The following is a 27,653-nucleotide window of genomic DNA, read 5'->3' on the forward strand; positions in this document are numbered from 1 at the left end:
AAAATTGAAAGTATAATTAGATGTACTGGTTCTATTAACCAATTTCATATTATTGAAACATATATTTTAGAGTTATCATACTTTGTAGAATTAAATATATTTTTCTCACACCGTCTCCTTCTCAATTTTTCCCTACTTTCATTCAAGTTGTTCAAGACAACCTCAGTATTAATAGTGCAAAGTGCCTTCAAATTTTTTCTTATCTTGCTCAACATTGAGAAATAAATCTTATAATCGCCATTTTATAGATGAACATCTGCTTTCCAGGATTTAGTTGTATATCCAAGTGAAAACTCCATCATAACTTACTATGATAAAAATGATAGAGATTTTAGAATTCAAGAGTCTAACTTTAAATGAAATTTAGTAAAATAAGAACTGCTTTTCAAGTTACCATAGATAATATTACTAAAGGTTTGGCTAGTGCAAAATGTGTATCTTCATTTCCCCAGCCTCTCTTAGCAACTTCCTAACTACTTGTCATTGATTTGCTAAACAAATTGCTGGTTTTTACTATCGGTGAAAATGGTCTCATTTCATTTTGTAATCCCATATCTGTGTTGCTCAACAAAGCCTAGTATCCATGTTGCTCAATAAAGCCCAAATACTAGTGGCTTAATACTTGAAATGTTTATTTCTCATCGAGGCAACAGATGTCTCTGTTAGGTGTCTTTCTTCTAAGCACTGACTCCAGGATTTAAACTATTTCCATCTTTCTTCTTCCATGCCCTCAGAAGAAAATGGTTGTCAAAGTCAACATGACAGGTGAGAGGGTCCGTAGGGTCAGTAGGGAGTTTTAAATGGCTAGAAAAGGAAATTTTTAAAATATTTTTTCTGTCTACCTTACATTGGCAGTCACATGACCAACATTAATTACAAGGGTAACTAGAAGAGCACATGGAAATAGTCTCTGCCACAGCCTTTTATTAAAAGATCTTACTAATTTTCAAAATCAGATGAAACCCATAAAAGAACAGTACTATCAAGATAATGGAAATAATTTTTAAATTAATTTTATTTTTAATTGACAGATTATAATTGTATATATTTTGGGGGTGCAAGGTGATGTTTTGATATATGTGTACAATGATTAAATCAAACAAATTCACATATCTAGCACTTCATTTACATACCATTTGTTGTATTTAGACACTTGAAATTTACTCTTACAAATTTTGAAATATAAAATACATTATTATTAACTATGATCACCCTGCTGTGCAATAGATTTCAAAAACTTATTTCTCCCAACTGAAACCTTATACTCTCTGACCAGCATTTCCGCATTCCTTCCTCCATCCTTCAGTCTCTGGTATCTACCATCCTCTACTTCTATGAGTCTGACTTTTTGGGTTCTACATATAAGTGAGATCATGTAGTATTTGTCTGTCTATGCTTGGCTTATTTTGTTTACATTAATGTCCACCAGGTTCATCTACATTGCCTCAAATGACAGAATTTCCTTCTTTTGTAAGTCTGAAGAGCATTCCATTGTGTATATAACATTTTCTTTTTCCATTCATCCGTTGATGAAAACTAAGTTTGATTTAATTACTTGGCTATTTCGACTAGTGCTGCAATGAACATGACCATAGTGAATTGACACAGTCATTTCAATGTTATTTTTGGATATATAAACAGAAATGAGATTATCAGATTATATGTAATTCTATTTTTAGAATTTTTGAGAAATCTCCATGCCATTTTCTACAGTGGCTATATTAATATACATTTTCATCAATAGTGTACAATGGTTTTCTCCATATCCTTGCCAACACTTATCTTTCATCTTTTGATAATGGCTACTCTAACAGCTGTGAGGTAATAGACCACTGTGTTTTTAATTTGCATTTCCTTGATGATTAGTGATGTTGAACATTTTTTCATGAGCCTGTTGGCTATTTGTACATCTTCTTTTGATTAATGTCTATTCAAGTTCATTGCCCATCTTTAAGTGGGTTGTTTGTTTTCTGGCTATTGAGTTGTTTGAATTCTTTATATATTTTGGATATTAATCCCTTATCAGATGTATGATAGGCAAATATTTTTGCCCATTCTGTGGGCTATCTCTTCAGTCTGTTGTTTTCTTTACCGTACAGGAGCTTTTTAATTTGATGCTATTCTATTTGTGTGTATTTACTTTCACTACCTGAGCTTTTGAGGTCATATCAAAAAATTCATTGCCTAGACCAATGTTATGGAAATTTTTCTCTAATAATTTTACAATTTCAGGTCTTATTTTAAGTCTTTGATCCATTTTGAGTTTACTCTTTGTGTATGGTGTGATGCAAGGATCCAATTTCATTCCTTTTGTATGTATACCAGTTTTTTGGACACCACTTATTGAAGAGACTGGCCTTTCCCTATTGTATGTTCTTGGCTCCTTTGTCAAAAGTCAACTGACTGTAAATATGTGAGTTTATTTCTAGGCTTCTCATCCTGTTCCATTGGCTAATATATCTTTTTTTTGTTTTGTTCTTCAATGCCAGTGCCATAGTGTTTTGATTACAATAGAATTACGATATATTTTTAAATCAGATTTTAAATCAGAGTATGTAATGCCTCCAGTCTTGTTCTTTTTGTTTAAGATTGCTTTGGCTAGTCAGTTTTTTTTTTTTTTTTTTTGTAGTTTTATAAGCATTTTAAGATTGATGTTTCCAGTTCTATCAAAGATGATACTGAAATTTTGATAATGAGTACATTGAATCTGCAGATTGCTTTGGGTAATAGGGACTTTTAACAATATTGATTATTCTAACCCATGAAAAAAGGCTATCTCTTCCTTTATTTGTGTTTTCTTTAATTTCTTTTACAACATTTGATGGTTTTCAGTATATAGAACAATTTTGTATTGGGAAATCCGTGACACTTTACTATGTATGTCAAAGTACAATAATAATGTTGCCCATTTGTGCCACTAAGCAGCTTCAGTCACAAGATTAACCCCTATTAAACTGGTTCTATAAAATCATGATTTTATGCCCAGAAGAGAGAGGTCAACGTAATGTAGTAAAACAAGCACTAGAAAGTTGTGGGATCTGGGTGACAAGTCCAGATCTAATTGTGATCTAACCTGATGTATCTTATAACATTTCTATACCTCACTGTCTTCATGTTTGAAATGAGAAGAGCAGCTGATGCATTCTGTAGTTGCTTTATCTCCAGAATTCTATGGAATCCCAGAGGGGAAGACAGCAATGCTCAAAGGCATAATAAACTCTGGTACTAGAACTTCATGGTTTTAATCCTCACTTAACATTTATTAGCAATGTGAATTAAGAAAACCTCTCATGTATCTGTTTTGTTATCCACAAAATGTTCCTGCACACATTTCTTGAGAGGACTAAGTTATTTAATACATGTGAATCATAATGCCTAGAACATAATATTTAATAATTTTAGCTATTTTTTTCATCTGAGATAACCTCTGAAAGAAAACTTGGTGGCTTGTCAGAAGTAACAAAGCTATTTGGGAACAAAACAGGAAATGTAATTCTTTTTTTTTTTTTTTTTTTTTTTGAGACAAAGTCTTGCTCTGTTGCCCAGGCTAGAGTGCAGTGCCACAATCTTGGCTCACTGCAACCTCCACCTCCCGGGTTCAAACAATTCTCCTGCCTCAGCCTCCCAAGTAGCTAGGATTACAGGTATGCACCACCATACCTGGCTAACCTTACTTCTTCCTGTTTCTACTAGGCAACACTATTAATAAAAATTCTAAATATTTGCATAAAATCACTATTAAAGAAATTATTTTTTCTGTACAAGATGTTGAAAATGAAAATGTAATCGTTTCCAAGTATATGAAAATGTTTATGCATTTCCCTGCAAAATATTTATGTAGCTCTTACTGTGGAGAGAGTACATTGAGAGCTTTCTAAATTCAGGCTTTTAAGAATATTATTGAATATATTTTCAGAACCAGCTACAAATTTCAGACGTAATATTATAAAAACTGAGATTTAAAATGTGAAATACACAATCCTGTTCATGGTGACATGTAGGGCTGTTACAGAGACTGTTTTTTTTGTTGTTTTGTTTTGTTTTGTTCTGGCTGTGAACATGGCCCAATTCCTTTTATTTAAAAAAAAAAAAAAAAAAAAAGAAAGAAAGAAACCTCATGTTTGAGCAGTATGTTTTCACTTGCCTAGCTAACCGAAAACAATTGCTACCAATAACCTGCCATCTTTTAAAAATAGATATAAAGTATGTCTTTTACAGAAACTAAAGGGGAAAAACACATTTATTTTAATGACAGTTGCTTATCACATTTCTCACTTGCTTCCTCATTAAATTTTCCCAGCCACCCTCAAGAGGATATTATTATTCTCTCTGTGGTTCAGATGAGGGAATAAGGCTCACAATGTCACACAGCTTGTACATGGCAGATCCAAGATTCATTAAATCCCAGATGTCAAATATCAGGCTTGTCCTGCTGAATATCAGCATCTCCCTCACTGTTCAAAATAAGCGGGGCTCCATTGACCAAAAGAGGCACAGTATGATAAATATGAAAGAGTGTGGAGTCTGAAGTTAGAGGACCTGGCTTTGAGGCTTAGGCCTTCTTTAACCCCCTCAAAGCTGGCTGAAATTTTCTCAGAGTGATTACTATTGTTATTGTCACTGCTATTTTAAGTGGAAACACAACTTAAATCTGAATTTCTCACACACAGACAGTTGACACAATATGCTTTGCTTAAGGTCATTCAAGACCTCTTAATTATTAAATTCCATAGCCTCTTTTTCATCATCAATCTGCTTAATTTTTCTGTGGCATTTGACCTTTCTTTACTTCTTAAGATTCTTCTGTAACGTCTTTTTGATGTCCCTTCTTTCTTTCTTCTCTTCTTATATACCCATCACCCCTACCATCCCTTTTTGGTCTCAGGTAGTCTCTTCACACTCCTGGTCCACTGTAGCCTCACTTGGTATTTCTAAGGTCTTCTCTCCTGTCATATCTCTATTGCAATCACATTGTAGTTGATTGCTTGGTCTCCTCTCTTTCAGTAGTGCTTTGTTTGTTTTGTTTTGTTTTTGTTTTTGAGATTGAGCCTGTTTCTGTCACCCAGGCTGGAGTGCAGTGGCACGATCTCGGCTCACTGCAACCTCTGCCTCTTGAGTTCAAGCGATTCTCCTGCCTCACCCTCCCCAGTAGGGATTACAGGTGTGTGCCACCAAGCCTGGCTAATTTTTATGTTTTCATTAGAGACGAGGTTTCGCCATGTTGGTCAGGCTGGCCTTGAACTCCTGGCCTCAGGGGATCTGCCAGCCTCAGCCTCCCAAAGTGCTGGGATTACAGGTATGAGCCACCACGTCCAGCCCTCTTTCAGTAGTTTTAAATGACAGCCTCAGGCCAATGAAGAAGCTTACATTTTCCTCTCGAGTCTTTCATTTCAGTGTTAGATCTGTATGTTCAACTGACCTTTCTATATCTTTAGCTTTATATTCTCCAGGATCCAGTAATTCAAAACTAAACATTTAAATTCACTGTCTTCACTCACTTTTTCTTTCCTACTTCCCTTCTCACATTAACAGCATAATGGCCAGCAATTGATTTTTCAAGCTAGAAAAACAGTAGTCATTCGTAATTTCTCTCTGTATTTCACTTATTAAAAGTAGGGAGTCGGCCGGGCGCGGTGGCTCAAGCCTGTAATCCCAGCACAAGGTCAGGAGATCGAGACCATCCTGGCTAACACGGTGAAACCCCGTCTCTACTAAAAAATACAAAAAACTAGCCGGGCGAGGTGGCGGGCGCCTGTAGTCCCAGCTACTCGGGAGGCTGAGGCAGGAGAATGGCGTGAACCCGGGAGGCGGAGCTGAGATCTGGCCAGTGCACTCCAGCTTGGGTGACAGAGCGAGACTCCGTCTCAAAAAAAAAAAAAAAAAAAAAAAAAAAAAAAAAGTAGGGAGTCTCCAGGTGTTATTACTCTAATTCTTATGTAGATTAGAAATCTCCCTGTTTTGTGCAATCTAGCCTCTGTTTGGGATGCTCATTGATTCTTGTCAAATCTCCCACTGTAGCCTTCTAACTGGTTCCTTCCCGTCTTCAGGCCACAAGCAGCATCATTAATTAGATTTGTCTTAAAGTTAATTTTAATTCAATGTTACCCGTCCCTTCCCCAGAAAATACATCAAAATATCTACAAGGTCCTCCTCACACAACTAAAAAAGTGTTAATTAAAGAATAGGATGCTGTAGTCAGTAAGGGTTGGGTTTGATACCTGACACAACCATTTAGCAAGGGTGTGAACTTAAGTTATTTATTTCTTTGAAGCACAGGACCTTGTTCGTAAATGGGATCATAAAGAAATTATGAGAATTAAAGAAATATGTCAAAAACACCTATCATAGTGTTGGGGAAAAGGTCCTCAATAATAATTAAGATTCATTCTAATATATCTCCTCTCAATTAACACAGGCATCTAAACATTAATAAAACCTAGATTTTCAGCATTTTTAAACATGTCTAATCTTTTCATATCTATGTGTTCATGCCATCTCCTCTGCCTGGAACATCCTTCACCACCTTGATTACTAAATAAATTCTTTCTCATCTATAGAGATTAGATGCCACTTTTAACTGAAAATTTCTGTGACATACTTAGGCAACATTTGTTTTGTTCTTATAATTCTTTGTCACGTGGGTAGGAAGTTACTCTGCCTCATGTCCTTGTCAGCTAGATTACTTTATATATTCAGTAAATATTTTCTGAATGCAGTAAAATCTTTCCACAAATGCCTACATTATAGACTTTTATCCAAATCCAAATGTAAATCCCATTATTTTCTTATCGTCATTTCCCCAAATCCAGCTTTTTAATATCAATTTTTCTGATATTTCAAGAATTTCTCTCTTTTACCACATTAAAAGTTTCAGAAAAAATCTGCCACAATAGAGGGTTTTTGTTGGTTTGCCTATTTGTATTTTTTTACATAGCAAATGTATATTTAAATGACAGAAAAAAGCACAAAATGTACCATGTGTGATATAAACAAGTCATTACGTATTATATAGGGGCCAAGTTATTTAATGGAAAGAATAAAGGCTTTGAAGACAATCTGCCTAGTCTTTTTCTCTTAACAGATTTTTGATTCTTTGTAAATTTATTTAAACTGATATTTCAGTTTCTTAAATGGGTTTTGCAATATCTATGTTGAAAGATACGGTGAAAATTAAATGCAAAATAAATATGTAAAATTACTAGCATTATGGCTTTTTCCATTCCTGTAGTTCAGTGAGCAAGAGGGAGTGGTGCTAAGTGGCTTCTTCTCTCCTGTAGCTCAGCGAGTGAAAGGGACTGTTACAGCTCTTTTGTTCTCACTGCCGGCAACTCTGCAAGCAGGAGTATTACAGCTCTTTCACTCCCATAGTTTAGCGAGTTCTGGGTTCTTGTCCCACGACCAAGAGGAATAAGGTACAAGGACACCAGAGAGTAAGGCAGAGTAGAATTTTATAAAATGACAGAAAGAAAGTTCTCAGTAGTGAGAGGGAATGCAAAAGTGGGCAGTCATCTGTGAGTCTGAGTTCAGGGTTATTATAGGTTTTGAATGGGGGAGTGCATGCTGATTTGTCCATGTGTGGTGATATGGTTTGGCTGTGTCCCCACTCAAATCTTATCTTGAATTGTAGTTCGCGTAATCCCCACATGTCACGCAAGGGACCCAGTTGGAGGTAATTGAATCATGGAAGTGAGTTTCCCCATGCTATTCTTGTGATAGTGAATAAGTCTCATGACATCTGATGGAAGGACAATTCCTGTGCACATGTTCTATTGCCTGCCATCATGTAAGACATGCTTTTGCTCCTCCTTCACCTTCCACCATGATTGTGAAGCCTCCCCAGCCACGTGGAACTGTGAGTCTATTAAGCCTCTTTTTCTTTACAAATTACCCAGTCTCAAATATATCTTTATTAGCAGCAGGGGAATGGACTAATACATGTGGTCTTGGAAAAAGCACCATTTGATTGGTTAAGAGACATAATTCAGAAGAAATCAATCAAAGGAGAGTGGGTAAGATGGGAATAGAATTTCTTACTCCAGTCTTGGACTCTATCTGGAACTGGTAGCTCAGTTTTCAGGCTTTAAACTGTCCTTGACTCAAAGGCCATATTTCACCAGGAACCCATCACTGTCTGCCTAGGAATTTGTCTGTCTCCTGTCACTATCACTAGCACAGGAATTGAAAAAGAGTACTCATTCAACAATTGTCAGATCTAATACAGATGCTCAGCTCTTTTACTGAAGTACTCATATTTTCTTTAGATTTATAAGAAACTTATAAAAATTCAAATAAACAGGCAAAGGCTAAGAGGAGAAAAATTACAGAAGATGCATTAGCAAATACAAAAATATACCATTCATCATCTGTAAAAACTAAAAATGTAAACTAAAGTAACTGTGAGAGATAATTTCGTAGTAGCTAAGGTAGCATTTTTTTCTCTTTTTTTATACAACTAACTCCAGAATGGTTTTGGTGAACCTAGTATACTAATTTTTTGGCTGTAGGCATTATAAATGTATATAACCTTTCTACAAAACGCAGTGTAGTTATATGTAACAAGATCTGTAAGGATATCTATGACCTTTAGCTTGATACATTTCTACCACTTTATTCTCATAAAATAATTTGATAGAAATAGAAACCTATAAATATTTTTATTCATTGTGGTATTTTACAGAGTTGGAATAACTTAATTGAAGCCTCCAGAATATGCAATATTAGAATGTTAATAATACTGTCATTAATTACCATCTAAGAATATTATTTGATCATTAAAAGTAGCAAGTGAATACCATATAGTCCAACATTGTTCAAATAAAATAGAATGTGAGCCACATATATAATTTATACATTTTTAGCAGTCACATGAGAAAATGGAAATAAGTGAGGTAAGATTAATTTTAATGATCTATTTTATTTAAGCAATACATTGAGAATATTATTATTTCAACATATAATCAATATAAATGACATCAATGAAAGATTATTTTATTCTTTGATTTGTACTAAGTCTATGAAATTATGACATAATTTACACTTATAGCACATTTCAATTTGGTTGAGTCACTTTTCCAATCTCAATATCCACATGTAGCAAGCTGCTACCATTTTGGGCAGGGCAAGACTACAGACAAACATTCATAAGAAATAGAAATATTTGTAACAACATACACATAATTATTTCAATTGTTTAAAAGAATTATTCATACATGTTTTAGTGTGCTAGAGTGTAAAATTAATTAGGAGTGTGAGATTATGTTTCTTTTTATGCAAGTTTAAATATTTTCATACTTTTATTCTTTTTTCAATAAAATGTCTTACACCTTAGAATAGGTACCCAAATTGTAAATTACAGCCATTCTGTCTATATGTCTTCATAAAAAATGATGGTGAACTTCAATTTGTATTATATTCACATTTTGACCCAGTTTCTATGGAATTAATAAGTCTTTTCAATTTGGAGCTGTTTGGTGTGCAAAGTAGGCTGAATGTTTTCATAGGAAGTAACAAATCAGTGACCTTTCTGGATTAAGTCAGTCTGGCAGCCTTATATTTTTTGTGGTTTGAATAGGCTATATTTGGTTGATCCTGTCAGTTAGTAAAATAAGGAAATACATTTAAAACATTATCAAAAAAAATCTAGCATTTTGCCTTGCACATAGTAGACACAAAATTCATAGTTGTTGAATGTAATCGATTTGAAGCTTCCATCAGTTAAACTCAAAATGGATTTGTTGAAACCATTTTCTTAGTAGAATTTACTCTTTCTTCATGTATTTCACTATGATGTCTCATAATTAAAGAAAGCCATAAACATGGATAACAAAAGTATTAAAGCTTTTGAGATTTCTGAAGGTAAACAAAAATATCTTTCATATTTCCACCTAAACCTAATTTCCATTTCCACCTAAACCTTTCCACATGAGTGAAATATGTCAAGATTTGTGTCTTTCACATATTCATAGTTTTGCTATTTATTAATGACATTTAAAAATATTTATTTGAACAGTAATATAATTCTTATTATATAATGATTACATTTCCATATAATTTTAATTTTTTTTCCAAACCAAATTTCCAGCTGTTTGTGGTCAGGAGTATTACTTATTATTCTTCACAACCACGAGTAACTTTGGATTATGCTATGGCTAATAAAGTATTTGAAATGTGTTAACCTCACTTGATTTATAAATGCTAAAGTAAATATAGGTAGAATATTTGAAAATTATAAGCACAAGTATTAATGTCTGGCTCATAACTAAGAATGACATAACACAGTTTTTCAGTACTTTTTAATATAATTGAGCTATCAGAAATATTTAATAATAAATAATTATGCATTTCATTAAAAAGGACAAAAGTGGGAATGTGCAAATGATACAGAAGTGTATTTGAAAATGTTGATGAAATTATAAAAGCATTTCTTCATGTGTTTTTAAAACTCTACAGGAAATTTCCATTTTATTACAGCAGCTAATTTTCAAATGTTCCATCTTTCATACCAAATCCAGCCAATTGTTGGTGATAGCTTATTTCCTTCCCCTTTGCCTGCTGCAATGATTCAGACTTTTTCTGTTCAGTTTTAATTTTATTACTATTTTCCTCCACTCCCCTATTCTTCACCACCACTATGTTACATCATGTTCAAAAGAATAGTCAAAACTGAGTTTACCTAATCTAAAGCAAACTTAGGCTGGAATTAAGAGATTGCCACAATTTAGAAGCACTCCCTGTCTTTAGAAATAGAGCCTTCCCTTGTAAATCCTCACAGCTATGGGTTGTGTAGTCTATCACCATCTATAGTGTACTGAAGTCAGAATGTAATTACATGTATTTTATAAAATGAGAACTGCTGACACACAACCAACTAGTTATTTCCTAGTAAAAACATATTAGTAGAATATATTTATAGCCATAACCATAATACATCTGTTATACATCTAGTAATTAATTTCTTAATAACTCTCTAAATATTTGTTTTTTTCTTATTATACAATCTTCAGTTTTCTCAAAAGCTATCCTAATTTAAGCAGATATTTAAATAGAATCTTTCATTAATCTTGCTTTTCAGTTGTCTTGGGAACAATGTAATCACATTAGTAGGATATTTTCTTGTAGAAATGAAAAAAGAAAATACATTTGCTTCTAGAAATAAAAAAAAAGTGTAGATTATATCTAGAGGACAACATAAACTGGCTAATTGATTATAGATGATATATGGGCATACTAAGTGATAGAAAAATAGATGATAGACATTTCTATGCAGATGAATTTTATTATTGTAAACTTACTGGGTTTCTGTGCAGTTGTTTTAATTGCTGCAACATGTCTTCAGGTGGAATTTATCCAATATTACGTACATTGCAATAGTGATAGTATTTGAAAAGAAATCTCTAGATCCTATGGCAATGAAGTGTCTATTCTAATAGAGCTCTTAATGTAAAATTTTGCTTAGTAATGACCAGAATCACTTTTCAAAGTTTCCCTGTCTGAATCAGTGTTAGTGATGTTTCAATTATCCTCTCAGAAAATCAACTCGTTATGCCTTAATATGATATCAAAAATTAAATTGTAGTTCTTTTGAGAAAATAAGGAGGTAGAAAATGTAACAGTTTTGTTGCTTCTGAATGATATGGCTCCAGATTTTTACCTTCGCAGAGTTATATTGTTTGATTGAGAATATGATTCCAGTATGTGATGATTTAGGTCTAATCTAGTAGCTTTATACTTGGATTTCCCCAGAACCATGGTCTGTAAATTCTGAGGATACTGAAGCATCTTGAAATATGCTCATTGCTTAATATACAGAATAATTTTTAAAAATGTATAATTTGTAAATTGCTACACATATATAATTGCTATAAATTTATGATTTATAAATTTACAAAATTTATAATAAATTTTAGAAATATATTATAGTATAGTTCTATATATTATATATTGCATAAAATATATGATATATAAATACAACATTTATACATATTTATATAATGTATTTTAAATTATATATAAATATATCAAATATAAGTTAATATAATATGACATAAGTTATATAATTTAACTATATAATTTATGTTTATATAATTTATATAATTTATAATCTATAATTTATACATTTATAAGTTTAAAACTTATAAACTTAACATTTTCAAAATATATGTATTTACCAGGGTTTGGTCATGGGTTTTCTTTTCCTTTCTGTCAACTGTATCTCAAGTAACCTATCCAGTCCCATAACTCATACTATCATCCTAGTGAACGCTCTCCAGGCTTTATGTCTCTTCTTAGCTTCACATTTATTTAACTAGTTGTTTATTTCATTTCTCCTGTTGGGTCTCAAAGCATAATTATCTTCTCATCTTTATATTATTCTCCATCCTCCTCCTCCAGTCTTTCTCATATTAATTATCAGTGTCACATTCACTCCGTTGTTTAATCTCGCCTAGGAATTATCATTTATTCTCTTCCTCACAGTACCCACATTCTATCCATCAGCAAATCCTCTTATTTCTTTTCAAAATACTTCTTATTTGCTTTGCTACTACTCTTGCCCAAGAAATCTTCCCTTTCTGGGAAAATGCAATAGTCTATTTAATGGTTTGTCTGTCTCAACTTTTTTCCCCCAATTAGCCATTCTTCACACAGCTGCCAATGTGATCTTTTAAAATTCATGTCATTCCTCTGCTCAAAACCCTCCAATGACTTCCCATTGCACTTTGAATAAAATCAAAGCTCCACACTAGTCTATCCATGATCTAGTTACTGCTTCACTCTCCACTGCCTATCTCTTTTTCCTCACTGATTTTATTCTAACCACACTTGATGCTCTACATTCCTGGAAAGCACTAAACTTATTTCCATCCTTAGAATTTTGTGCCTGCTTTCTTCTTTTCCTGGCATTCTCTGCACTCTAATCATCACATGTCTGGCTTTCTCTTTTCATTGAGGTCTCAGCCCAAGTGACATCTCAGAGAGAATTGCCCTGAGATCTAAATAATTACCTCAGTTCTCTCTATTTTATCTGCTGTTTTATATGGTGTTTGGGACATAATACTCATCTCTGCTTGAATTTATTTTACATGTATATTATTTTTATTTCCTCTAGACATATACTGTATTAGTGACTTTTTCTACTCTTTTTTATCACTCTATTCCCATCCCCTAGAAGAATAATAGGAACATACCAGGTATTTCTTTTGGAATGGAAGGATAATATGAGAGAGAGAGAGAGAGAGGTTATGTACAATATAATACTCAAATGATTTACATGTAATCCACATTCATCCTAAACTGGTTTTGGATAAATGCTAATCTATAGGATTCTTGGACAAGAAAAGATTATTTGGGCAAATGAGTTTGGAAGATCTTATTAAGTTCATTAGCCTGTAAAATATTCTTTAAGGTTTTGCAGTAAAGATCCCTATTTAATGACATTTAATCAAATGATTCATAAAGTTATTCAATCCTTGAAAATTTTTCTGCCTTTCAATATATATTACAACATTTAGAAATGCTGTTTTAAATTCACTCAGTGTTCAATTTAGAAGAGAATTAATGTAACAAGAGGAAAACATATATCATAATTTTCTTTTAGAGTTGTTTAAAATAAAGCCCCCCAAAATAAGACACACATATATATATATATATATATATATATATATTTGAGAATTTTGGGTAAATTAGAAATAACTACATTGACACAAAAGTATGCTAAAGAGAAAATTTGGTATACAGCAGATAAGTAACCAAGTCCAACAATCCGTAAAACAATAACAATAGCGAAAAGAAAAAAGACAAAATTGTTACTTTTGAGTAGCTCCTGATGGAGAAGAGTAATATTGAGAAACTATTAATAGAAAATAATGCAGTCCAAAAAAATGATAATAATTATAAAACTCATTTGTTAGAAAGTCTGTAAAAGACTGGGGATAACATCAACATGAATATTATGGTTCTAGTACAGGAAAGTGATGCAAAACCAGAAGTTTCAAGTTAAATTAAGAGAGCGATAAAGAGATTAAATGGAGAGTAATAAATCCATGAAATTTATATTTAACACAGTGTGAAGGAATAGACTGTAAACGTTGCTTTTTAAAAAATCTAATTTTCAGATACATAACATTTTAGCAATATCGCTGTAGTGCTTTGAACTTTTATCATTTGACTATACTTTGCTTTACATCAAGAGCAAATACGTATATTTGAAAAGTTTACAATAGCTAGAGAATGTATTATAATTCCCAAATGGAAAAAAATGTATATTTGGATTCCTATATTTCTATATACCTATCCACAGAATCACTGTTATATTTTTAAACCTTATTCCTGGAAGAACTACAGATATCAGATCAATTTAGAAAGCCAAAGAGTACCTCTGGGAATGAAATGGCAGTAATATAAATAATATTTGGCCAAGCTATCACTGTATGCCTACGATGCCAAAAATCACAGTTACCTGGCAGGTAGGTAACTATTATTTAATGATATGATTGATACTGCTTTCTCCACTGAAAAACTATTAACTCTTTATGCAGTAAAATGAAGCCCAGGGTTTACATAGAGTATTTCTCTATTTTTATGTCAGTAATAGTGGGCTGGCACTTGTACCAACCACAAAGTGTTTCTCAAGCAAATTATTTGAAAGAAAACTAATATGTGATTTTATAACTCATTTAGAAAGAAAATGGGGAATATACATTTAAGGAATAGTTTTGGCTACAAATTCTTAATATTCAGGACAATGTTCATATTCTGGACTATTTTACACATCACTTTCTTTCTAATAGAAGCAGATTGGCCTGAATTTAGTGTTTACTGAAGAACATTTCAATTTTAAATGTTCATTTTGCAAGACAACTAATAAGATAATTACTGTTTTAAATAATTTTCTCCATATGTTCACAATTCCTGGATCTCTGCTCTCTCAGTTTAAATGCTGGTCTCATGGTTGATGTTGCTGTTCATAAAAAAAAAAAAAAAAAAAAAAAAAAAAAAAAACAACTTTGCTTTCATATTTCTTAGAATCTCAAATTGCTCAAATTTGCCCAAGTGCCTGGGAATGCAGCATGTGTTTCTAAATTTAGAAGAGTTGGTAATATGTATAATCTCCTCTTCTGGATGTATATTGTTGTCCTCTTTATGAATAGTGCTCAGTTGATTACGTTATATTTTAGAGTGGTTAAATCTGCTATTTGAAAGTCTGGAATATTTTTCTATTTATTTATTTATTTATTTATTTATTTATTTATTTATTTTTGAGACAGAGTCTCACTCTGCTGCCCAGGTTGGAGGGCAGTTGTATGATCTCAGCTCACTGCAACCTCCTCCTCCCAGGTTTAAGTGATTCTCCTGCCTCAGCCTCTCGAGTAGCTGGGATTACAGGCTCACACCACCATTCTCAGCTAATTCTTGTCTTTTTAGTAGAGATAGGATTTCGCCACTTTGGCCAGGCTGCTGTCGAACTCCTGACCTCAGGTAATCCACTGACCTCAGCCTCCTAAAGTACTGGGATTACAGGCATGAGCCACCACACCTTGCCAAAATTTTTCTACTTTATCATTGAAAAAACAGTTTGTACTCAAGATATTACTTGAAAATCATAAACAAATTATCCTGAAAAAGGTACCATTATCAGTCTACTAATTTTAGTTTTGTAAGGCTCAAATGTAATCAAATAGACTCATGAATTATATTCATACATAATGAAAACAACATTAAATTTGACCTGTTTATGTCCATCCTCATCCATGTAGAATGCATGTGGTCAAGTCACTGCTCTTAAATTTAGTTCTTTGATCAATAATATGAGTCTAATAACATGTATCCATGAAATCATATTGTTTATCAAAAAACAAATAATTATGTCTGTCACCATCATTGTCATTTTCACTAATACCAATTTTCATTTTTATGATCATCAAATTTAATGCAGCCATGGATGAGTCCAAAACTCCCACACTCACAGACATACAGACACAACTGAACCTACTATTTATGAGGTTAGAAGGTAGAATTAAGTATTTATATACTACCAATTAGCAAATATAATTAAGACTCTTTTAAATCTATACTTGTACCTGACATAATTGTAAAATAGCTTTCTTGGACAAACAGAAGAAGACACAGAAAGTATAGGTTTGGAAAGTGTATGTGTTTAATTCAAGAAAAATAATTTATTGTGTAATTTATTGGATGCTTATAGTCTGTTTCATGAACAATTGGAAATAAGACAAAAGGTTTTGGACAATTACAAGTAAATTGATGCTTTATATTAAAATTTCATCCCCCAAATTAGGTTTTAGATAATATAGTTGCATCAGTTATAGAAACTGACAGAGAAATTAAATTTGCTAGTTATTATAACAACACTAATACAAAATAAATTGCAATTTAAATATACAAAATGTTTTTGATATACAGTAAAGTTTATGCTATTTGTGATGACAATCCAATGAAAAACTAGATTATTAAATAATCCAGAGATTTTCTAACTAAATACACCAGATGCAGGTGTTTCTGTCAGATTCAATGATCAACATTGTTGAGGGCAAACTTCCAAATCTAGGAGACAAAACAAAAGAAAAAAACACACACGTCTGGCAAAAAAAAAAAAGAAAAAAAAAAGCATGTGAATTCTTTATCGTTCTTTATCAGTTCAGTTTTTGCATTTTTTATTTTGTGTAAATTTTGCATTGGTTTTGTGTGTGTTCATACATCCTCAAGAAACACATAATATGCTGAAATACAGATAAATTTGAACAGTCAGTGTGTATGTCCTTCATTCTTCCTTCCAGCTACTGAGGAAGCAAAGATTTTTTTTTTTTTTCTTTTCTGAGTATCTCTTTGGAATAAGCATTTGTCCATTTTCAATGGATAAAACTAAAAGTCAGCATTTAGTGTCTCAAAGTCCAGAAGGCAAGGCAGACTCAAAACAATAATTAAAATCTAGTGTGATAAGAGCTACTATTACTACTACACACACACATATAATTACACATACACACATCATATATAGTGTGGGACAAAGATAAGTATAATCTCAGCTTTACAATATGGACAAGAAAATCTTCACAGAGAAAAGAATATCACTTGAACTAGGTTTTGAAATCTAACAAGAGAATTTCCAAGTACTTTAGGCAAGTGTTTACTCTGGGGAGCAGAAAAATCACGTGCAAAGGCAAAGAGCAGGAACATATAATCAGAGATGAATGAAGAAGAACAAGCTAAATCGTTGAAGACAAAAGCAAAGACTAATTAATAAAATACTTTACAATTTTATGTAATGTGTTTGGTATTTAGACTATGGTTAGAAAACACCCCTGATTGAGGAAATTGATACCTTTGGATAACAAAATCTGATTTTCCTTTTTGAAAATTTGTGTGATAGCAGTAGGACTAATGAGTTGAGCATTTGTAGAGAAGAGACAGGGATTGAACTAGGAGGTTACCAGAGATTTTTACAAGGTATGATGAAGGCCTACACTAAACCAGTGAGGTAAAGATGAAGAAGAAAATATTCTGAAAAAATTGATAGGCTATAGTAAGTAACTGTATGTGAAGTCAGCACAGGGAAGGAGAAGGAAGATCCCCAGATGGCTCTATGATTTCAGATTTGGATAGGATAAATTTTTTAGTCCAAATCAGAAAACTTATGAAAGTGAAAGGAGATTATAAAATAATCAAAACTTTGTAATATTTACATTTATTTATTAATTTATGCTGTTGAACATATAAAAAATCTTTTATTCAAAAACTATTTTTTAAAAAAATATTATTTTGTACAAATAAAATTATTTATGTAACAAAAAGATATACCTGTGTATACCAAAGTGAGGCAAAACATTAACAATTACTTTTAAAATTAGGTGGAAAGATTATTTTTGATTCATATTCATAAGCTTTTGGCAATTAGCCATATCTGTCTCTAAAATCAAGTCACTAAAGAATGTATGTTCAGATGTTCCTTATAATTTTCTTCATAGTTGCACTTTAAGGCTAATAAATTTGAAATAGTTTATTGATGCTATTGTTTCTATTGTTACAGTTCTACAGGCCAAAAATATATTTTTTTAATTGATAAAATTCTTATATATTTTTCCTAAAGTTTTAGTAAGCTCAGGGTTAATTCTACTAAATTAATTATATTCTTCATTCTATTTTTGTATTGAAACATTTAAAAATTTCAGTCCACATTTTAACTGGCACTGCCTTTTTGCCTTTATTCAGAATAACTTTCTTCAACAAATATTTTTATGTATCAACACCCATAAAATAAGGTGATCCTACAGTTCTTTTATAAGTCTTGACAAATTTAGATGCTGCAAAAACAAAGGGTTCAATTTCATTCTAAGTATGATAAAAATATTAATTTATTCAATTTCTTAAAAAAGCACTGTCAGAACTTTCTCTCAGAAGAGAAGTTGTTCTGTAGATCAATTATAGATTTTGAAAAGTAAATTATGGGCCAGCACAGTATCTCACACTTGTAATCCCAATGCTTTGGGAGGCTGAGTAGGGAGGATTGCTTGAAGCCAGGAGCTCTTGACTAGTGGGGCAACATAGTGAGACCCCATCTCTCTAACAACAACAAACAACCACAAATGAGCTGGGCATGGTGGCACATGCCTATGAGTTTTTGCTAATACAGAGGCTGGGTGGGGAGGGTGGGAGAATCACCTGAGCTTAGGAGTTTGAGGTTACAGTGAGCTATGATCGTGCCCCTACACTGTAGCCTGGGTGACAGAGGAAGACCCTGGCTCTAAAAAAAAATGAGTAAATAAATATATAAATAAATTATGTACACTGAACTCGCATCATCAAATTTCCTATTTTTGTTTGTTTGTTTCTGTGGATGTTTTAGTCAATTCTGTAGATATCTGCTATAACAAAAAATAGACAGTGGCTTAAAAACAATAGAAATGTATTTTTCACAGTTCTAGATGCTGGGAATCTGAGATCAGAGTGCCAGCATAGTTGGGCTCTGGTGAGATTACAGACTGTCAACTCATTGAATCCTCATGACAAAAAGAATGCTAGAGAGCTCTCTGAAGTTTATTTTATAAGGACACTAACTCTATTCATGAGGACTTCACACTCATGACCTAAACACTTCCCCAAGGCCTATATCTTTTAATAACATTGCATTAGGGTTAGATTTTCAGCTTATAAATTCCAGGGGAACATAAGCATTCAGTTCATTACAATAGAGAAAAGTGTTATTCTGTTTTTTTGTTTTTTGTTTTTTTTCCGTTTAACTTCCTCGGAATTTAGTCTACGTATTCCATACATTTCCAATTAATATAAAACATGAATGTCATATTTTGTAAACCTTTAAGTTCAGGGGTAGATGGACATGTTTGTTACATAGGTAAGCTTGTGTCATGGAGGATTGTTGTAAACAGATTATTTTATTACCCGTGTATTAAGGCTAGTACCCATTAGTAAGTTTTCCTTATCTTCTCCCTCCTTTCTCCCTCTGCCTTCGAAATGCAAATCAAAACAACAATGAGATACCATCTCACACCAGTCAGAATGGTTATTATTAAAAAGTCAGAAAATTGCGAATGCTGGTGAGGTTGTGGAAAAAAAGGAACACTTTTACACAGTTGGTGGGAGTGTACATTAGTTCAACCATTGTGCAAGACAGCGCAGCAATTCCTCAAAGACCTAAAAACAGAAATTCCATTTGACCCAACAATTCCATTACCGAGTATATACTCAAAGGAGTATAAATTATTCTTTTATAAAGACACATGCATGTGTATGTTCATTGCAACACTATTCACAGTAACAAATACATGGAATAAATGAAAATGCCCATCAGTGATAAGCTGGGTATAGAAAACGTGGTACACATACGCCATGGCATACTATTCTATTTCCAGTTTTTAATTTCAATAATTTCAATTTTCTGTGTCAATGTTGACATGTTTGGGTACTTTTATTAGATTTCCAACATAAAAAAGTTTTTTAAAAGTAACTGAGTAAGAAATAGGTATGAGAGGCCTAGAAAAAAAATTTAAATAAATGAGTAAATAAATAACAAATTTAGAAAAACCATTCACAACACAATTCAATCCCATAGTAGGACACTTAGATTGGCTTACAAGGTTGTTTAGTAAAGTTTAAGCTATTTCTATCATTTAATTGATGATAAGCAGCAAAGAGAGAAAGTGTAAAGCTTCGTTTTAATGTGTATGTGTTTGTGTGTCTGTATAGAAGCTGTAGTATATAGCTTGGTGTATTAGGCTGGTAAAATATTACAACTTGTGATTTAATGGAATCAATTCCAAGTATATTTATATTTCATGCATTTCTTAATTCTCTGTCATGACTTTTGATCCATAAATACATTTTTGTTGTTTTGAACCACAAAGTTTGTGATAATTTGTTACAAAAGCAACAGGAAACTAATACACAAGTCAATTATAGGAATGACATTATATTTTCTCATTTGTTGTCAATGTCTAAACAAATGCCATTAGGAACATAAAATCAGAAAGACATAAGACACAGTGCAAAAAATAAAATATAAAGCATTTATATTTTTATTTCCCTAAAAGCATATTTTAGTCTTCAAGTCTGAAATTCTAACTATTCAGAATAATGTTCAATAATTCTCCCATATTTTAGCATAGAAAAATTAATTTCTAAAAGTTTGAGTCCATGAGTTACATGAAAATATAATTACCATTGTGCTTAATAAAACTTTCTATTTGAAATAACTGTTGAGACTAATTTGAACCACACATCATTTAACTGTTTGCAAAGTTTTTTTGAAAATAGCCCTACTCCATAAACAGTTGTCCCTATACTGTTTTCATGCACACAAGAAAACTTGAGATTGAAAAAGAAGAAAAATAATTTTGAGTAGTCATTTATTCTAAATGAAAAATCACATTTCAGTGAAATCTGTTTTCCATGACTATATGAATTAAACCAACATCTATTAATACTGACATGGTTTTCCTTTTAAAAGTACTAATCATTAAACTCATGCTGATATTTTTTTTCTGAAGATTTATGACCTAGCTTTTATGGGGTTTGTAATATTTATATGGCCCCACATATGCTAGATGAGAAATATCAACAAATATTTTGTGCAAGTTTTATGTTCATTATCAATTATTATTACTGAATTTTTTATTAAACACCTATTCTTTAGAATTAAATGTTTTTGGTTCATTGTTGCTAAAAAGAGTTTATCGCAAAATGAATGTGCAAACAATCAATGAAACAAATTAGTTGTCAATATTCATCATAAATATATGATATCATCTTCAGCCTCTATTTCTTACACATATTTCATGTACATATACTTTCCTACATTCCATAGAGCCCTTACTACTAAGTGGAGGCTTAGCAATTTGAAACTCACAGGCTATGGGACAAGGCAGACACACCTGGCTGGGACATGTTATTTTTTGTCTTTTTAATAATGACTATTCCAACTGGTGTAACTTTATTTCTCATTGTAATTTTAATTTGCCTTTATCTGTTGCTTAGCAATGTTGAGCTAAGCATTATTTTTATGACTGTGGAACAAATAGGTGTCAATGCACAGGAGATATTTGAAAACACTAATTTGCAGTGCAGGGGAGTTCTGAAATACAGAAATATAAATTTTAAAATTTTCAGCATATTGGCAGTCAATGAAACCACTTGAGATGAAAGATCTGGCAAGGCATTCTCAACATTAATATTTGTTGAACACGTTATTGGTAGTTTCTAGAGATAGGATGAGTCTCATTTGTTTAGACATTGATGACAAACAAGTATAGTAATGTCATTACTATAATTGACTTGTGTATTAGTTTCTTGTTACTGCTGTAACAAATTATCACAAACTTTGTGGTTCAAAACAACAGAAATGCATTCTCTCATGGTTTTGCATGCTCAAAATATGTACAAAGTATGTACCACTGGGTTTAAATCAAGATGGCTACATTCTGTCTAGAGGCTCAAAGGGAGGTTTTGTTCTTTTCCTCTCCCAACTTCTAATGGCTGCAGACATTCCGTGGCTCAAAGTTGTGTCACTCCAGTCATGGCTTCGGTTATCATATTGCCTTCTTTTTTTCTTCCTCTGCTGTAAAATATCCCTCAACTTCCCTTTTATAAGAATGCATGTGATTCCATTTAGAGTCCACTCTGTTAATCCATGATAATGTCTCCAACTCAAGATCTTTAATATAATCACATCTACATAACCTTTTGTTGTCAGATAAAATAACATCTACAGGTTCCAGAAATTAGGGCATGGATATCTTTTGGGGGGGGGGTTGGGGACGCTGGTTATTATCAGTGTACTATGATTTTATCTTTCTAATCTATATCAAGATAGGAATTTTTTATCCTATCTCTATCATCACTCCCATAAAATGTAGGTATTCAGAGAAATATAAATGTGCTATTTTTTTTTTTAAGAGTTTGAATCTCACTATGTTGCCCAGATTAGAGTGCAGTGGCTTTTCACAGGTGTGATTGTAGTGCACTACCGCCTCAAACTGGCAAGTCATCATCCTTCCTCAGCCTCCTGTAGCTGGGATTTTAGGCATGCACCACTGTGCCTGGCTAAACACACTATTTTGTCAAGTATAAAACTGTGCTATTCATTAGAGTAGCCACTAGCCACCTGGAGCAACTGAGTAATTAAAATGCAGCTAGTCAGAAATGAGATATATTGTAAGTACAAAATATGCATCATACTTGGAAGACTTAGTATAAGACATACAGTGTAAAATATCTCAACTTTTTGATTAATTATATGACTTTTTGATATATTGTATTAAATAAATCACTGAAGTTAATTTTACTTTTTTCAATATGGCTACTAAAAAGTTTAAAATTACATATGAAATTCACATTATATTTCAACTAGACAGCACTAGTCTAGAATGTGTATGCTTAAATCTTTTCATTATATAGAGAAATTGTTTCCTTATAAATAATTAAAATTCCTGAAAGTTGCACACCAAGTTAATTAAATGCTAGTCTTTAAAAACTGTATGGCTGTACCTTGCTCTTTTGTAATCCATATTCATTCAAATTATGAATTTCTGCTTTTCTCCATTTTACAGCAACAAATCAGCAGGACTTCCTGTGAAATCATGACCCCCATGTGCTCTTTCAGCCTCCATCAATTCGTACCTCTAAGCACCCGAGAGCCAAAGTAAACCACAGGAAACCACAGGTACTAACTGTTTTAGACCTGATGAAGTGTCTCCCAAAGATAGTCTGGCATGGTGAGTACCAGAGTAACTGGCAATCTTTTAGAATGGAGAGAAAATAAGAAATTGGGAAAAGTTTGGCATTTGCTTTCAACAGAGATCAGATTCTGACCTCTGAAAAGAAGAAATAAAGGAAAATGTTTATGATGGGGAGGGATCCAAGGGTAACTTGTGGGAAAGGAAGAAGCTGCCAGAAAAGGAGGTTTGAGATCTGAGAAGAGACTTGTGTATGTCTGAGAGAAGAGTTGGAGACAGGTAACCAGGGGGGAAAATCTGGGAAGTTTTGAGCAGTGAAGGTCTGATAAGAGGGAAAAGGAGAAAGGACACTAATATTTATTAGGCCTCTACTGTGTGTTAGATAGCTGCACATAGGTTATTCAAATACATGTACAGTATTCATTTTTGCAGGCAAAAATTGAGGTACAGAAAAATAAAATTATTTTGCTAAGGACACACAACTATTCGGGATCAAAGGTAAATTTATAATCCACTGATTAGTGGGTGGATATCCTTTTAGAGTGTTAAAGCTAGATTAAAGTGTGAATCTGCAAGGGTGAAAAATGGGCACATGATTTTGAGTAATTTGAGAAAAGTTGAGTCATTTCAATGATAGTCTGTGTGTAATCTGGGTTGGAAGAGTGAAAGCAGGCGGAAGCAGGGCAGGGAATTGTTTGTACTTGAAACTGTCCATAATAACTGTGGGAATACTAACATACTGAAAGTCCCCGGAAGAAATTGCATATTGGTTGGCCTTGTAACTAGGCAAAGTTTTGAAATTGATCAGTTCCTTAGCATACCACTGTAGTTCTATAGGTCAAAGCATAGACCTCTGGAGTTTTATATATTTGCCCATAAAAAAAGTCAGCATATTTGAACTTCAACCTCTCACAGATCTGATGGAAACCTACTCAACAGAGAGCGATTCAAGTTTTAGTAAGTTCATTTCTAAAACTGAAGATAACATGAATCACCTTGCCTTCAGAATTTCTAGCTCCGTAATTTACAATTTATACTATTCCTTCTAGAAATTATTTCATTCTCATTTCTCCTAGAACCTTCAAGTGTTCAAACACCTATTCTTCAAATATTCACATTTCCTTCACTTCAGTAGACTCTTCCAACCATGGGCTATAGGATAAATTATTTTATTGATGCCCTTCCCTAGTACACTATTGAACTCTAATCACTTAAGCATTCCATCTATAAGTACATGAATATAGTGGCTGCTGGTGGGAGGCTGAGAGAGTAACCACTGGTGGGAAGTTGGTGATGGAAGTGGGGGAAAACGAAAAACATCTTACACTCTAACAGGCTTGGCTCACCATCATTTACAAAGTCCAAGTATAACTTTTATTCTTGCTGCTCTTTGGCAGGCTTTTTACACTAACTACTCTGGGTTTTCCTATTCTGATTTCTTCTCTCTCTCTTTTCTCTCTCTTTTTTTTTTTTTTTTTTTTTTTTTTTTTTTTTTTTGACAGAGTCTTCGCTCTGTCACCCAGGCTAGAGGGGAGTGGCGCAATCTCGGCTCACTGCAAGCTCCACCTCCTGGGTTCACGCCATTCTCCTGCCCCAGCCTCCCGAGTTGCTGAGGCTACAGGCGCCCGCCACCACGCCCGGCTAATTTTTGGTATTTTTAGTAGAAACGAGGTTTCACGTGTTAGCCAGGATGGTCATGATCTCCCGACCTCATGATCCGCCCCCCTTGGCCTCCCAAAGTAGTGGGTTTACAGGAGTGAGCCACTGCTTCCCGCCTATCCTCCTTTCTTCTAGCTGTTAATCTTGCCTTTCATTTAGCCAAAATCAAGACACTTGGCCCAGGCTTTCTCATTTTCACCTCATTTTCATCAACCAGTATCTCTACATGAAGATCTTTTCATCCTTCTCAATGTTTGTGGAAAAGAAAGCACTCAAACCCCTTTTTGTTTTCCTAAAAAGATAATTGTTATTATTTACCTTTCTTCTATCATCTTTAATTTTTTTTTCTGTTGACTCTTCTTTCCATGTCTGATAATGGTTAACTTTTTTTTTAAGCTTTGGTAAATCATGTATTTACCAAATCAGGAGAAATAATGTATTTTTCTTTAAATTAGCCTTTCTTGAGTTAGGTGATTGAATATTTAAATGTTTAGTAGTCATTTCGTTTTTTAACCCAGTGAATTGTCTTTTGAAATTTCACACTTCTCTTCCTAACTATAAATTAGATAAATTTTGCAATTTTTTTGTTTTGAACTTGCTTATGAATTAATGTTAAACATTTGTCTGTAATATTTGTGACAAATATTTTTCTGTTTCTTGCCTCTTAGTAATGTTTAAAAAATGTTAGATATTTTAAAAGTTTAGTTATATTTATCACACTTGTCACCATTTCCCATTGTGATATCTTTAAGTGCTTACATATTTAGAATGTCATTTGCTGTCTGTATTTCAGATTAAGATATACAGGCATTCAATGTTTACAGTTAGGCATACATTCTGAGAAAGGCATGGGTAAATTATTTTGTTATGCAGGCACCATAGAGTCCACATACACAAACTTAGGTGTTGTAGCCTGCAACACACCTAGGCTATATGGTATAGCTTATTACTCCTAGTCTACAAACCTATACAGCATGTTACTATAATGGATACTGTAGACAATTGTAACATAACATATTGCGGTATCATATATGACATTTTATGGTGTCATATATGTAGTTTGTTGTTGACTAAAATATCACTCTTTAACACATGACTATATTTTTACATTTCTATTTTTATTATTTTAAAGTTTTCAACAAATGTGTATTTATTTTACCCTTTCTCATAATATCAAATTATCTTAGATCACGATAATCGAAGTCTTGAAATCTTCTTTGACTTGTCTAGCTTAATTCATATGCTATATCATTAATTTAGAAACTATAATCTTCAAAATTTGAGCTGAGTCATTCCATTAGATAATAGCCATAGTAAAGATAAGGATCATGTCATAGTTGTGTCCTCAGCACATAGTCTAATCCTTGATGTATTATTTATTATTGTGTGTAATACAATAATAAACTTTCAATAAATGCTGAATTGGATTATAAAATTAGGTTATCACATTAAATCAATGTCATGGTAATTATTTTGCGTATATAATGCAATGCAACGTCTTCCTGAAACTATGCTTTTAGCCAAGTCAACTTGTATATCATTCACTTGTCCTCATTCCTTACTTTTATATTCTTTCTTCTTTCTATCCAGCTTCAGACAATGTTGGCATAATCTCTTTTCTGTTTCTCATTTTAGAATTCAGCTGCCTAATTGAAAGGGCAAATATTTATCCAATGACTCTTCTTTCTGGCCACTTTGGGCAACCAATCATCTTCAGTTCCTAAGACTCCCTGTCTGCATGGGATTTTTATAAAACTGGCTTTATACATTTATAAATATGGCAGTCCTATTTCCCCATAAGTCTCTACACTTTGAATTTTCTGACAGTAGCTGCATTAAGGAAAACTCAAAAGAAATGGTTATCTGAATAATTGCTTATTGAGCATAGATTTTATTATATGACAATCATTTAAATAGTGCTAGCTCAAGCAAAGACCAGAAGGGGTTTAAAGATTCCTAATAGGAAATCCTTAAGCAGACTTCATTTGCTAAAGAGTGAAACTTTATAGTTAATACATAAACTGTAAAAATTTAAAAAAGAAAGGATGGCTTTGGAAGAAAAACAGACACATGTCTTGATATTATTTTTCTTAATATTGGAAAACAGCTTCCTATGTAGTCAGATGATCCAGTTTTCTAAGAGTATGTAGGTTGAGTTTATAATTTAAAACTTCCTGAAGCAAATATAAAGAATGGAGATGAAAAACATACAGTCAGCATGGAAGAAACTGAACAAGAAAGTAACATGAACATATAGATAAACTTAAGTACCAGGCATTGCCTTCTATAGTTTTTTTTTGAAATAGACTTCAGAAAACATAGGTGCATTTGTTAACGCTACTGAGAAGAAAAATAATGGGCTAGAAATTAAAACTGCTTTGGTAAGCCATAAAACCAGGTGTGTAGAAAGAACTGGGAGTATGAGACCTCAATGTTTTGTCTAAGGCCATCCCTATTCATTTTCATCCATAAGCCAGGCAAATAAAAGCAGTATAGAAGTATATCTAACCCTGTATAACCCTGAGTTGACATTTTTGTAGGAACCATGCTTGTTTACAGTTTCTATGTTTAGTAAGCATGTTATAGTTGTATAACATCTCTCTATGGCTCTTTGAAAATAATAGGAACCACCATTTATTACACACTCACTGCATGTCAGACACTGTGCTAGTTTCCTAAACCAGGTTTCATTTTATCTTCACAGAAGTCTTATGATATAATACAAGTATAATACACATTTTACAGATGAGGAGACTGAGGTTTAAGTACCTCAACTGACAGCTGAAGATCACA

At 32.9% G+C, this 27,653-nt stretch overlaps 1 long non-coding RNA gene across 8 annotated transcripts in view; it reads left to right on the forward strand.

Annotated features, from left to right (window-relative positions):
- The first annotated feature begins 624 nt into the window (after positions 1–624).
- LOC117083679 overlaps positions 625–27,653 on the forward strand; it is a 110,688-nt gene continuing 83,659 nt past the window's right edge. For 4 of the 8 annotated variants that reach the window (XR_004437165.1, XR_004437164.1, XR_004437163.1 and 1 more), the window contains exons 1-2: positions 625–765; positions 23,076–23,240. This is a non-coding gene — a long non-coding RNA (uncharacterized LOC117083679). The remainder of the gene's footprint in view (positions 766–23,075; positions 23,241–27,653) is intronic. The other 4 variants (XR_004437167.1, XR_004437166.1, XR_004437169.1 and 1 more) reach the window with 1 other exon arrangement.

Source organism: Trachypithecus francoisi, unplaced genomic scaffold (genome assembly GCF_009764315.1).
Source record: "Trachypithecus francoisi isolate TF-2019V2 unplaced genomic scaffold, Tfra_2.0 Lachesis_group0, whole genome shotgun sequence".
Taxonomy (NCBI): domain Eukaryota; kingdom Metazoa; phylum Chordata; class Mammalia; order Primates; family Cercopithecidae; genus Trachypithecus; species Trachypithecus francoisi.